Source organism: Nicotiana tabacum, chromosome 22, assembly GCF_000715075.1.
Source record: "Nicotiana tabacum cultivar K326 chromosome 22, ASM71507v2, whole genome shotgun sequence".
Lineage (NCBI taxonomy): Eukaryota > Viridiplantae > Streptophyta > Magnoliopsida > Solanales > Solanaceae > Nicotiana > Nicotiana tabacum.
The window spans coordinates 19,356,641-19,372,112 of record NC_134101.1 but is presented as its reverse complement, the minus strand read 5'-3'; positions in this window follow the sequence as shown (position 1 = coordinate 19,372,112).

The window sequence follows — 15,472 nt, the reverse complement described above, 5'->3', positions numbered from 1 at the left end:
GATCTTATACTGTGTATTATGATGCATCTTGTGTTGGGCTTGGTGCAGTATTGATGCAAGATGGCCATGTGATTACATAAGTGTCACGACAGTTGAAAGTTCATGAGAAGAATTATCCTGTTCATGACTTAGAATTGGTAGCCATTGTCCACGCTTTGAAAATTTGGAGACATTACCTTTACGGTGTCTCGTGTGAGGTATTTACTGATCATCGTAGCCTGCAGTATCTGTTCAGGCAAAAAGATCTCAATTTGAGGTAGAGAAGATGGTTGGAGTTGTTGAAAGATTATGATATCACCATTTTGTATCACCCCGGAAAGGCCAATGTGGTGGTTGATGCTTTGAGTAGAAAGTCTGTGAGTATGGGCAGTCTTGCGTATATTCCGGCTGGTGAGAGACCGTTAGCTACAGATGTTCAGACTTTGGCTAATCAGTTGGTGAGGTTAGATATTTCAGAGCCCAGTTGGGTTTTAGCTTGCACAATCGCTCGATCTTCTTTATATGAGCGCATCAGAGAGAGGCAGTATGATGATCCTCATTTACTTGTCCTCAAGGACACGGTGCGGCACAGTGATGCCAAGCAGGTTGTTGTGGGGGAAGATGGAGTTCTGCGAATGCAAGGTCGTATTTGTGTGCCTAATATGGATGGGCTTCGTGAATTAATTCTGGAAGAGGCCCACAGTTCCAGGTATTCTATTCATCCAGGTGCCGCCAAAATGTATCAAGATTTGCGGCAACATTTATGATGGAGGAGAATGAAGAAGGATATAGTTGCATATGTAGCTCGGTGTCTGAATTGTCAGCAAGTTAAGTACGAGTATCATAGACCTGGTGGTTTGCTTCATAAGTTAGAAATTCCTGAGTGGAAGTGGGAGCGTATCACTATGGATTTTGTTATTGGACTCTCATAGACTCAGTGAAAATTTGACGCAGTTTGGGTCATTGTGGACAGGTTGACCAAGTCAGCACATTTCATTCCGGTGGTAGTTACCTATTCTTCAGAGTGGTTACCTGAAATTTACATTCGTGAGATTATCCGACTTCATGGTGTGCCCGTGTCTATCATTTCTGATCGAGGTACGGAGTTTACCTCACACTTCTGGAGGGTTGTACAACGTGATTTAGGCACGCGGATTGATTTGAGTACATCATTTCATCCATAGACAGACGGACTGTCAGAGCGCACTATTCAAATATTGGAAGATATGCTTCGCGCTTGTGTTATAGACTTTGGAGGTTCTTGGGATCAGTTCTTGCCACTTGCGGAGTTTGCTTATAATAATAGCTACCAGTCGAGCATTCAAATGGCTCCATATGAGGCATTATACGAAAGGCGATGCCGTTCGCCAGTTGGCTGGTTTGAATCGGGAGAGGCTCGGTTGTTGGGTACCGATTTGGTATAGGATGCCTTGGATAAAGTCAAAGTTATTCAGGACCGACTTCGCATAGCTTAGTCTACGCAAAAGAGTTATGCCGACCGTAAAGTTCGTGATATTGTATTCATGGTTGGAGAAAGAATATTGCTCCGGGTTTCACCTATGAAAGGTGTAATGAGGTTCGGAAAGAAGGGCAAGTTGAGCCCTAGGTATATTGGACCCTTTGAAATTCTTGAAAGAGTGGATGAAGTAGCCTACAGGCTTGTACTACCATCTAGTTTATCAGCGGTTCATCCGGTGTTCTATGTGTCTATGCTCCGAAAATATCATGGTGATCTATCCCATGTGTTAGATTTCAGCTCAGTCCAATTGGACAAAGATTTGACTTATGAAGAGGAGCCAGTAGCTATTCTAGCCCGGCAGGTCCGATAGTTGAGGTCTAAGAGTTATCCTTCAGTTCGGGTACAATGGAGAGGTCAACCGGTAGAAGCATCTACCTGGGAGTCCGAGTCGGACATGCAGAGTAAATATCTACACCTTTTTACCAGCTCAGGTACTTTTTTAATTCCGTTCGAGGACGAATGTTTGTTTTAGAGGTGGAGAACGTGATGACCGAAAAGGTTATCTTTAAATTTAATAAATAATTCTGTGTTCTAAGACCTCGAAAAGAACTATTTATCATTCCTCGACTTGCGTGCGCAGTTCATATATTTTTCGGAAAGTTTTTATGTAAAAAATTGATTAAAATGTGAAATAGAGCCTTAAAACTCAACTGAGTTGACTTTGGTCAATATTTTGAGCAAACAGACCTGAATTGGTATTTTGACTATTCCGATAGGTTCGTATCGTGATTTGGGACCTGGGCGTATGCCCGGAATTTAATTTGGAGGTCCTTAGCTCAAGTTATGACCATTTAACGGAAACTAGAAATTTAAAGGCTGAAGATTTCTAAGTTTGACCACGGAGTTGACTTTTTGATATCGGGGCCGGAATTCAATTTTGGAAATTGAAATAGCTCCGTTATATCATTTATGACTTGTGTGCCAAATTTGAAGTCATTCCGGATTCATTTAACATGTTTCGGCACAAAATTTGTAAATTAAAAAGTTGGAAAACTCAAAAGTTCGAATCGAGGAGTGAATTATAATTTCAGCATTGTTTGACGTGATATGAGACCACGAGTAAGTCCGTATTATGTTATAGGACTTGTTGATATATTCGGACGGGGTCCCGAGTACCCCGAGTGTGATTCGAATTGAAATCGGAACAAAAATTGGACTTAAGCAAAATCTGGAATTTTGCTGCTTCTAGTGCCTTCGCTTCTGCGAACCCTTGGCCGCAGAAGCGACTCTGCAGAAGCGGAAACAGAGGGGCTGGGCAAGAGTCCGCAGAAGCGGAAGGCAGCGCGGAAGCGACATTTTCAGTCGCAAAAGCGACGCTGCAGATGCGGCCATTTCATTGCAGAAGCGAAAATTTACAGAACATTAAGGGGTCGAAAATGCCATTTTTCTTCATTTTGTTTAGACTTTTAAACCACGATTTTTGGGCGATTTGGCGGAGTTTTTCAAAGGTTCGAATTGGGTAAGTGTTTCTTATCCCATAATGATTATATTTCATAAACCATGTCTATATTCATCAGTTATTTCGGATTTAGATGGAAGAAATTGGAATTTTTGTAAAACTTTTCAAAAACGAAAAATTAAGATTTGAAAGTCCATTTGACATCGGAATTTGGTAATTTTTGTATGGTTAGACTTGTCTCAGAACGAGTGTTCGGATTTTATAATTTTTTCGAGATTCGAGACGTGGGCCCCACTGATGATTTTTGAGATGCATTTCGGATTTTAATCCGAAAAATTAGTAAATTCATATGGAATTAATTCCTACGATTTGTATTGAGTATAGTGAATTTTTTATGACTAGATTTGAAGATTTTGGACACGAATTCGCGAGGCAAAGGTTTATTATATTCTTGAATTTGGTTGCAAGCGAGGTAAGTGTTGTGGTTAACCTTGACTTGAGGGAGTATGACTTATTTGTCTATTTGCTACATGATTTAATGTGCGGGTACAATGCGTAGTGGTTGAGTCAAAGCATACTGGTGGTGGTTGAGTCAAAGCATGCGGGTGGAATTTGTTTATTGTGAATAATTGTCTATTTAATTAAGGTATTCCTGCTTAAGTTTAATATTGATTATTTGATCATTATTCGTGAAATTATTATTCATTTAATTATTGTTAAATATTTTGGAAGGTGAAGTCGGTATTCTGGTATTGAATTGATTGATAAGTGTATATCCCCGCACTTAAATACTCTTCCGAATTTATATTATTATTTTCATGGTAAAGAAGAGTGTAAATGGTAAGTAAGAGTGTAAAATCAAGAAGGGTGTTGTCGTGCCATTTGTGAGTGTAAAAGCACGAAAGGTGTTGTCGTGCCATTTGTGAGTGTAAAAGCACGAAGGGTGTTGTCATGCCATTTGTGAGTGTAAAAGCACGAAGGATGATGTCGTGTCATTTTCAGAAAGTGTAAAAGCACGAAGGGTGATGCCATGCCAAATGAGAGTAAAAGCACGAAGGGTGGTGCCGTGCCATTTTCATATTATCAATTGGTCATTTTATTGTTGACAAATTAAATGGTTGCTAAGTGTTACTTTTCCTGCTGAAATTATTATATCATTCCCCTTCGTATGTTCCCTCCCAATTTATAAATTGTTATTTATTGTATTATTGTTACTTTGTATTTGTATATACTTGTACATGTGGTTTACGTACGTGTCTTGTCATAGCCTCGTCACTACTTCGTCGAGGTTAGGCTCGGCACTTACCAGTACATGGGGTCGGTTGTACTGATACTACACTCTGCACTTCTTGTGCATATTTTGGAGTTGGTCCTAGCGGCATACCATAGAGTTGCTCGGATTCAACTACCCAGAGGAGACTTGAGGTATAACTGCACAGCGTCCGCAGTTCTAAAGTCCCCTTCTATCTTATCTTAGCTGTGTCTTATCTTTCAAACAACTTGAATTTTATTCAGACCTTTATTTGTATTATCCTAGTAGCTCGTGCACTTGTGATACCAGATTCGGGGATGTATTTTGATAATTCGGTATTTATGGTCTTTCGCACTTTATTTCAGTAATTTGACTTCTATTTAATTAAATTTGCTTTAAAATAGTTAAGATTATTTTAACGTTGGCTTGCCTAGCAAGTGAAATGTTAGGCGTCATCACGATTCTGAATGTGGGAATTTTGGGTCGTGACAGCTACTGTACTGAGGAAGATTGAATATGGCAGAAAGGAGTTTGCTTGAAATAAAGAGGGGTGTGAAAACTTGATTTTCATTTTGGATGCAACATGTCTTTGAGTTTGGAATGTATTGTCGGACTTTCAGTTGATGTCAATGGGGAATGGGCAGGCTTGTACAACCGATGGACGAGCATGGGCTCAGGAGGATTTACTGATTTGTAGTAGTTGTACCTAGTTCAACATCGTTGGATGATGTCGTTATGGAATTCTACAGGTGGGTTACCTCCTGTGAGAAGGTTAGCAGTTGCGTGATTTTGATAATGTTTCTACGAAGAGTTCTACCTACTACCCGACAGAGGGTCGAACATACGATTGTTGTTGATATTTCGGAATGTTCATGAAAAGTATAACAAGGGACTACAAGAAATTTGACGAGTTGACGGTGCGAGATCATGGTAATTGAGAAGGAGGAATCTTTGTGGGTTCTACATTATGTGATGGTAGCTTAAAGCTAAGTGGGGGAGCCCACCGTCTACTATTCGATCGCGTGGTTGTCTTCTTGTGCGATTTCTGGTTATCAGTGCATTGGTGGATTATTTATGGCTAAGAAAAGAAAACATCAGGGGTAATTCAAGAAAAGTACTGGATGAATGGGTGCTATATTTCTCCTTATCGATTCATGCGCAGGTTTTGGGAAGACTCAGAGTTTATGCTTCTTGTGGATGTGATGTACAAGGAAAATAATTTATCTGGTTTCTTCTTTGGGAGTGTTCATGTGCTGACAGTGCACTAGAGTTTGGCTTATATTTGGGACCAAGTCAGAGCGGATGACTCTCAATAATGGTTCTAATGGGTTCGTTATATGGCTGAAGACCGGGATTTTGAAGCAGAGTGTGAAGAATACTTGGAGAATTTTCTATGTTATCATCGGGTCTGCGGGGCGATATTGAAAAAATGGGAGAAACAATTTCGGATTCGCGGAAGGTCTTTCAGAATGGGTGTACCAGTTTGAGATGCTATTGTTCGCATGATGAGGGTATGAGATGGTTCATGGGTATTTAGACGATGTGGTCTCGTGAATTGGGTTACTCGGGAGGAGCGTTGTTAACTTTTGTTATGTTCTCGAGTGGAACTGTTATTATTTCTAAGTCAAGTCAAGAGTAAATTGAAATAAGTGGTGTCGGTTAGTAATGGTTTGAATCAGCATGATTGTGGCAATAATTAGTTCCTTCGACGCATAAATTATACATGTGGTTGGTGGTTGTACGTGCGGGCTTGACAACCACAATAATTTGATTGATTTGGGAGGTATTTGATTCTAATGGCCTTGTTATGTGTAAATGAATCCCGGAAGAGTTATGATGATTTAGACCACGACTTGAGGTTTGTATTTTCTATGGTTATGGGCATTCAGTTGCGTGTTGCAATAGTTCTTCTGAAATGAGTTAAGTGAAAGGTTTCTAGCCAATGAATTTATTCTACAAGTAGTTCAGGGGTTATGATGAATTCTTGTACTCTCGTGTAGCGACATGATAGATGCATTGAGAGTCATGGGAATTGGAAGTTAAGGATCAAGGTTGCGGCTCGGTGTTGACGAAAATGTCACGAGCTCGGATGGGCAGGGGAGAATTCAGGTGTTCAGAGTAAGCTGGCATTATCTTAGTGTCGCCTGAGAATGGTGTTCTGTGGAAGAGGCATTGTGTATTAATTTGGGGATTCTTGATTTGCACTACAGAATTTGTATGGTTGGAGGTGTGGATGTGCAGACTATGCTACCTGGTGCAGAAGGTCGTGGGAGTATAACCCATGGGAAAACCGTATATATGTAACATGTTAGTCACTTGATTGTTAAGGATTGAAACCAAGTATAGAGATCATGGTACTATCGCTAATATGAGAGTTTATGCCTTGAAGGCGCTCTATTCCTTGGTTGTGGACTGTGGGGGTTTGTTCCGGATTGGACGGCTACTCATGTGTGTCATGAATAGGGCCATTGTGGATCCTTGGAAGGTTGTGGCCCAGTATGGTATGATTTGAATCAGCTTGAGATCTGTTGGTGGTTCTAATGTGAATGTGTGCTCTACGTCAAGTCAGATGCATTCATTCTGCATAGCATTGCTTACGGAGGAGTCTTCAGGCATTAGATGTTATTCCCGTCGCCATCTATTCTATGTAATACTCTATTGTGCCATGTGGGTTGTGGGACAGATTGATTATTCGCACATGTTTTGTGATCCCGTGTAGCTTGTGGTGTTATATGAGTAGGATGGCTCTCGAGATGCAGGTCATTTGTTTCACCTTAGTCGTGCATGGATTTTGTACTGTATGGAATTATCCGTCTCCCCAAGGTTGTATTATGCACTTTGGATGTTTGTGGTCGATATTCGGGCATTTCGTAAGTATAAGCATTGCGGCTTATGGGTGTTTTCTTGTTGGTTGTTGTTTGGATCGAGTGGCACGTCGCCAGTGGTATATTGTTTGGATCGGGTGGCACGCCGCCACGGGTATGTTGTTTGGATCGGGTTGCATGCCGCAACGGTATCATGTGTGGACCGGGTTGCACGCCGCAACAGTGAGATGTTGAGTAAGGTTCCCTATACTTATTTCTGTGTATTTTGTTTCTCATTCTCTGAGAAAGGTTCATAGCATCTTTTCAGCTGTTTTATTCGTTACGTGGTTGGGTAGTTCCTTATTGAAATTAGTTCTTCCGTATGAGTCATATTCAAGTTGTATCTTGTTGGCACTTGATGGCGTTTTATGAGATTTTAGATGGTGTTAGAGGTGGCTTATTGTCCTAGAAGCTTGTACGGGGTGAGACGAGGTTATTGGGCCTAAGATCAGTGCGATCAGATTTAAGCAGGGAATATTAAAGAGAAAATATTGTTATTCAATTTAGAATTTGGTAATGGCTTTTGTCAGGTGAAGAAACTCCATGAATTATCATTTTGGCAGGTGGTTATGAGTTTCTACACATCGCTTTTGTCATGGCGGTATTGCGAGAGTTGGAATAGGGCTTATATGTGTTATGAGGCGTATTGCGGGCATTGGATTCATGAAATTACAGTTATTGTGGTCAAAGAATGTTATTATGGGCATGTGAATTGTGCGGTGCATGGTGTGATTTCAGCAAAGGTGCATGATCATGTTTTGGTACAGTGTGTAGTGATTGATGCAGTGTTCGTATGTTAGAATCGGGTCTCATGGAGAATTCCGGATGTTGGAATTTAGTTCTAAGGCTTGTTAGCTAAGGTTATAGGGAGGATCTTCAGTCTGGCTCGAGCTAATGTACTCATATGGGTTGTGGTGGCACGAGCAAGTGCACGAGGTGTTAAATAGTGATTTTGGACAACTTTGGAACAGTTCTTGGTACGTTCGAGGATGAACGTATGTTTAAGTGGGGGAGAATATAACGATCCGACCGGCCGTTTTAATCTCTAGCATGTCGCTCAGTGGTTTGAGGCCTTGGGTAGCTTCACTTCATATTTTATGACTTGTACGCATAGTCGGAGTCGAATTTCAGGAAGTTTTGATGTGGATGGAAAATTCTAATTTCAGAAGCTTTAAGTTGGAGGAATTGACTAAGGTTTGACTTTTGTGTAAACGACCTCAGAATCGGGATTTGAAGGTTCCAATAGGTTCGTATGATGATTTTGGACTTGGGCGTATGTTCGGGTTGAGCATCAGGTCGCCCGAGAGCATTTAAACGCTTATTGTGGAAAGTTGGTATTTTGAAGGTTTTAGAATTTCCTAAGTTTGGTTTGAGGTGGACTTTGGAGATATCGATGTCCGTTTCGAGTTCAGAGCCTTGGAATAGGTTCGTATCGTGATTTGTGACTTGTGCGTAAAGTTTGGCGTCATTGCAGAATGTTTTGATATGATTCGGACGCGTTCGTCGAAGTTTGGAAGTTTGAAAGTTGAAAGAAAGATTTTTATCATAGATTCATGATTTTTATATTATTTGTGGCTTTCGAGCCTTTGGATAAGTTTGTATAAGGTATTGGGACTTGTTGGTATGATCGGACGGGGTCCCGAGGGGCTCGGGTGAGTTTTAGGGTAGTTTCGGACCATTTCTAGGCCATTTTTAATTGCTGATTTTTGGCTACAGCAGTGTGCATCGCGATCGTGGTTATTGGATCGCATTTGCGAAGAAAAAATGGGAGAAAGGTGTCTGTGAATCGCGTTTGCGGAGACAGATTCGTGTTCGCGAAGAAGCAGTTTTTCATGCACAGGGCTGACTTTGGAAGCTCATATCTTGCAATTTATAAGGAATTTGAGATAATCGAAAAATGAAAGTTGTAGCCCTTGGGCTCTAAGTTTCAGAAAGTCAAACCGATTGTAATTTGAAATTTTGTACAAAAGTTTATGACCATTATACTATAGGTTGTCTGGAGGAGTTAGGTAGCTTGTTCTTCGCGATCGCGATTGATTTTTCACGATCGTGAAGGGCAATTCTGAGCTGAGAAAAGTTGTGCTTCGCGATCGTGAAGCATTTTCCACGATCGCAAAGGGTAAATACCTGGGCAGAAGCTATATTTTGGGGGGTTTCGACCATTTTATCATATTTTGAGCTATGGAGCTCGAATTGAAGCGATTTTCGCCATATGGATTAGGGTAAGTGTTCTCTACTCGGTTTTGATTATATTCATGAATCTATCCTCGTTTTTGGTATTTGGTTGATGATTTAAAAAGAGAACTTAGGGGTTTTTGTCTAAAATTTTATAGAGTGAATATTTGAGTTTTGAACGTCAATTCAGAGTCGTATTTGAGTGAAACTGGTATGGTTGAACTCGTAATTGAATGGATTGTCAGATTTTGTGAGTTTTGTCGGGTTCCTGGCACGTGGGCCCGGGGGTTGACTTTATTGAATTTTCGAGCAGAGTTGAAAATTGTTATAAATTGATTTATTATGAGTATTAGAGTATATGTTTATTGGTTTTCACATTGTTTGACTAGTTTTGGAGCGACGAGCATCGGTTTGAGGTGTTACAGTGGTGTTGGAGCCGGTTATGGAACTTTAGAGCGAGGTAAGTATCCTGTCTAACCCTGTGAGAGGGAATTTACCCCGTACATGTTATATTCTTATGTGCTACATATTGTGGGAGCTATGCACGTATGACGTAATGAATGTCCGTGCATATTCTAGAATTCCTGATTATGTCTGGGTAGACTTAGGTTCACGCCATGCTATAATTGTACTACTTGAGTCATCTTTGCTTGTTTAATTCCTTTATTTCGCGTTACGACATGAGACTAGACATGCATAAGGTGATATAGTCGCTATTGTAAAGATGTGACGAGCTACTTGATAATCCACGAAATAATTTGTGCTTCCATTATGAATTCCTCCCGCATTGTGCGTTTTCATCGCAAAGCTTTCCTTAAAGTTCGCCTCGACAACATCGTGCGTAATATTTGATAGGAAACCAGCGTATCCGTGTGTTTTCCTGATTTGAGTTGTGACGACTTACCTGGTGAGGTCCATTTCATATATACTTTGGTTGAGGAGGTAACTGATAATTGAGAGCTTTAATTTACTGTTTAGAGGAGGATTGTACCACGTACCTATATTTGTTTATACTGTTTTTTAACCTGCCGTATATCTGTTTACTTCCTACAGTATTTGAGTCATTAGACTACTAGTAAGTGTCGATGTTGACCCCTCGTCAGTACTTCTTCGGGGTTAGGCTAGATACTTACTGGGTACGCGTTGATTTACGTACTCATGCTACACTTGCTGTACTTATTGTGCATGCATGCATATATATTTGTTTGGTGATTTTTTGGGCGCAAAGGCACGGCTGTTGCGGGGACTTTACGGTGAGTTGCATTCCATGTTACGATCCACAACATACAGAGATTCCATCAGAGTTATTTATATTCTCCTGTCTAACTTGTATTTCAGACATATATTGTATTAGTATTGCACTCCTTAGTAGATACTCATGCACTTGTGACACCGGATTTTGGGAGTTCCCACTGGATGTTCATTATTGTAGTTCACGTAATTATTATCATTTCACCTTGTAATTTATATTTTATACGGAAATTGGAAAATAAAATCACGGGTTTTCTATGAGTACCAGATTTTACTCTACTTAATTAATGGGATTCATGATTTCAAAAATAATAAAATGAGTAACTAAGTTGATTAATCACCGTTGACTTGCCTGACGGCGGCATTAGGTGCCATCACGACCTACAGTGGATTTTTGTTCGTGACAGCAGTCATACTCCCAGGTGCACGGCCGTGCACGTCTGTCTCCGAAAATTCTAGTCAGGCCTATATTTGTAAATTTGGAGGCATCCTTTTGACCTATATGAAGCATACCTCGTCCCAAAAACTAGGTATCTGGGATTTTGAAGCAACTTTTGGAGAGAAGAAGGCAAGGAAACAACATAGACCCCGAATACTTCATCCGAATCATTCAATACAAAAGTTTGTTTAATTTTGGGGATTGTAATATTTTCTTGTTCTCTTAATACTCTTGTGATGAAAAACTTCTCCACAATGGAGTAATCTTTCTTAGGGTTATTAACGGATATTGTGATTTGACTATTGTTTTGGGTTTGCTTTCTGTTAGTTGCCTCAATTCGTTGAACGAGTTTCTAATTGAATTGCAAGGTTAATTGTGGTTTTACTTTAATCGAAAGAGAAGTATTGTTGCAATTCGCATTGTGTTATCTTGTTTGGGTTGATTTCACGACTCTCATAGGTAATTGAAAGAAATTATAGAGTTATCAATTGACCCAATTTAGAATAGTAGTCGAGAGACGTTCTTCGTAAGATCATTCATTCAACGTTTCTTGCATAGTTTTACAACACATATCCTTAGGTTGTTTAGCGAACTCTAATTCATTCAGAAGAAGAATTGTAATACTTAAGATAGCCTAATCATCTGTTGAAATCGAAAGAGTCAATAGAAGTTAAGAGTGAACATAGCACAAAGTTGCCCATAATAATAGTCGATCACATATCTTGTCAAGGCCCTTATTCCTCATATTGATATTCCATCGTTTCTATTTAGTCACTCAATTTCCATTGTTCATTCACAATCGATAATCTTAGTTTTGTTTTTTGTTCGGTAATAGCTCAAAATCAAAGGTTTATTTTCCTAAATAGTTTTAAGCTGAAGGTTTACCTGAACATTATTTAACTCAATCCCTGTGGAGACAATTTAATACTATACTATCTTTGACTAGTTAGCGTAAGTTTTATACACCAGCTTTGTTGCCGGGGATTGGTGATTAATAGTATTTAAAATAATTTTCGGTGCTAATTCAGGAACAAATTTATATTATTTTATTTTACGCTCTTCGTATCTGTGTGCATGCAACATGTTAATTTAAGTGGTGTATGACTCGATCCTCCTCCAAGGAATTGGTGCCATACAACCCGGATTAGACAGGAATCTGCGGTAGTTGAGAAGGGAGAAAGAATCGAGTGGATCCTTTTTGGGTCAGAGTTCGACTCAAAATACAATGGCGAACAACGAAAAGGAAGTGAACTTAGCTGCAAGAGAGGCAACCCAACAACAGGTTGCACGGTTAGCAGCTGAAGCAACCCTTAGAGTTGCTGATGACACTTTTGAAGAGGGTCGCATATTCAATCTTAACTGAACCCTGGTTGAAGATAAGTTTGAAAATGTAGTTCCCAGGACTGGGAGTCTCTAGGAGATTACGCCAGACCCATTCTATAGTGCAAGACAATCATGTGTAAGGCCCCTACCCATTGATGCGAAAAATTTTAAACTCAAGCAGGGGGTGATCCAAACCATTCAAATATATATATATATATAAGTGATAGGCCGGTTTGAAGAGCAAGCTTGAAAATAAATGGAGAGGTCATTCATTCATAGCAGAAAAAGCGCTCCCAATGAAGATCCCAACAACCATCTGATGGACTTCGATGAAATTATAAATACATTCCGCTATAATGGAGCATCACATGATGCTATCTACCTTAGAGCATTACCTTTCTCACTTAAGGATGATGCAAAGCAGTGGTTTAGGAGTTTACTCACAGGGTCAATCCGTAAGTGGGAGGAGATGACTACCAAGTTCTTAGAAAAATATTTCTCTGTTTCTAAGACTGGAAGGATAAGGAAGTAGATTCACAATTTCAGCAAAGGAGAAGGGGAGATAGCGTTCGAGGCATGGGAAAGGTTTAAGGAGCTGTTGCGAAGCTGCCCTCATAACGAAATGGATCAATGGATGCAACTCCAAGATTTTTGGGACGGGTTAACTCTTTCATCAAGGATATTGTTGAATAGTACAGTTGTTGGCCATCTGATGAAGAAAACTCCAGAAGATATTGTCACACTCCTGAATGAACTATCTAAAGATGTAGAATAATGGTTTACTGACCAAGGTGATCGAAGAAGATCAACGGGGGTGCACTAAGTAGAATCTTCTGTAGCAATGCAGGCCCAGATTGCAGCTATGGCTAAGGATATCAAGCAATTGACAATAGACCAGGTGCAAAATCAACCACAGTTGGGATGTGACATATGTGAAATGGGACACCCGACTCATGAGTGTCAAACCTCCACTGCAGAGGAAGAAGTTAAGGCGCTAGGGAATTTCAACAGAGGAAACTACCAAGGAGGTAATAATTTCAATTCTATGGGACAGAGACATCCGAGGTTCTCATGGATTTCTTCAAGTGGTAGCTTGAACTCATGGCAATAGCAAAATGCCATATCACTCGTACAAGGAACTCCTGGCTTCCAAAACCAACAAAGGCAACAGTACCAGCCTTCACAGCCCAACAACTTAAGTTTAGAAGATCTAATGAAGGCATTCATAAACAAATCATATGAGAAGCTTGAGATTCAGGGAACAACTATCCGGGAGCAAGGCACGACCATCCGGAATCTAGAAAGATAAATGGGGCAAATCACATCAATATTATCAAAAGGGGCTCTGGGGACTCTGCCTTCCAACACTGAGAAGAATCCAAAAGAGACGATCAAGGCCGTGTCTCTCAGGAGTGGAAAAACATTAGAAGATTCTGTTGCAAAACCAACGGGCAAAAAGGTGATCAAATCAACCAGAACAGCAGAGGAGCAAAAAATTGGTGTCCTTGGCCACGGAGAACATCACTAGCAAGGAGGTTGATAAGTAGAAGTCAAGTAGCGAAGTTGAAGAAAGCAAGCACATGTCGGTGTTACCTTTACCTCAGAAGATAAAATGGGAGAAATTAGATAGATGCTTTGAGAAATTCTTGGAGATACTGAGACAATTGTATGTGAACATCCCGTTCACCAAGATGCTCACCCAGATGCCTGCCTATGCCAAATTTTTGAAGGAAATCCTGTCAAGTAAAAGAAAGCTTGAGGAATGAAAGTGGTCTAACTCAATGCACACTGCAGTGCCATCCTACAGAATAAAATTCCTCAAAAATATGGGAATCCTGGCAGCTTCACTATACCCTGCTCGTTGGGGAGTGAAATTTTGACAAGGCTTTGTGCGACTCAGATGCATCCATTAACTTGATGCCATTATCGGTTTTTAAGAAATTGAAAGGAGAACTAGGAATGATCAAATATGTGCCAGTATCTTTGCAACTGGCTGATCAGACCACTATCATACCTGTCACACCCCTTTTTTATCCCAAAAGATAATGCAATATGAATTGTTGTGGGTTAAAGAGTTTTTCCAATTAAAGTAATATTTTTGAAGTAGGGATTATTTTATTATTCAGACTCGCCACTTGAAATTGATTTTTGGGTGTTCCAAGTCTTTGAATCCCTATTCAAAGGAAGATTTGACTCTTTTCAAGTCGGTCTGTGAAAATAAAGTTTTGGGTAAGGAATTCTGTTGACCGGGGAGAAGGTATAAGGCATTCCTCGAGTCTCGTGGTTCTAGCATGACCGCTTTATTGACTTAAACTTGGCTTGAATTAATTCTGGACAAATTATATTTTATTGATTTTCATGTTTTATCTATCCGCTTTTATTGCTCGATTATTTGAAATTATTAAAGGATGTTTAGAATAATAAAATGATGTAATCATACTACGCAAGTGAATGCGTGATCGAGACAAAACTTATTAATTTTTACCATAACAGTGTTACGCAAGCGAATCCCCAGTCATGACCAAGGATTATTAGCACGCTATTACTTTTGGAGAAAATTACTACATTTGAGGACATTAATTTTGGAATTCATTAAAAATCCAGCTATCGCACTACGCAAGCGAATCCGCGATTATAACAAGGTATTAATTAAATTAAAAATTAATTAAAGCTAGTAGATAAGGTATGAGATTATTGAATTAATTTATGTTAAACATCACGCTACGCAAGCGAGTCCGTGAAGTTAAAGCGCGCCTACCAACTGCCCAACGTTTAAATTAATTACTAAGGAAGTGAGTTAATTAATTAGTAACAAAAATCTGATTTTTATTATTGTTTTCTAGCCTCGTTGTTGGGAAAAATTATGCAAATAAATGTTGGACCAACTCTATCCATTTTAAAGAAATGGGCCAACTTCTTGTTAAAGGATAAATGGGCCAGCTTATGGATTTTAGAGTTGTTGGGCTGCTGGAATTTATTATAGCATTGGGCCTCATCAAGAAGAGAAATCCTTTAGCCCACCATTGGGCTCATTTTGAGGTAAGGGTTTAAAGGCCCAACAGCTTCTTTAAACTCCAGATCTGCAGTAACAACCTGTTATTATGCTGAAGATCTGGCCTCTTTATTTCACAATCATAGCCCCTTTTTAAACAAAATATAATGACAGGCACAACCACTTTACAAAATAGCCAATTTAAACTCAAGTTAATAACTTTAAAAAAAATGAGTTGCACTTGGTAAACCAACCCCTTAAAACCTCTCACATACATCA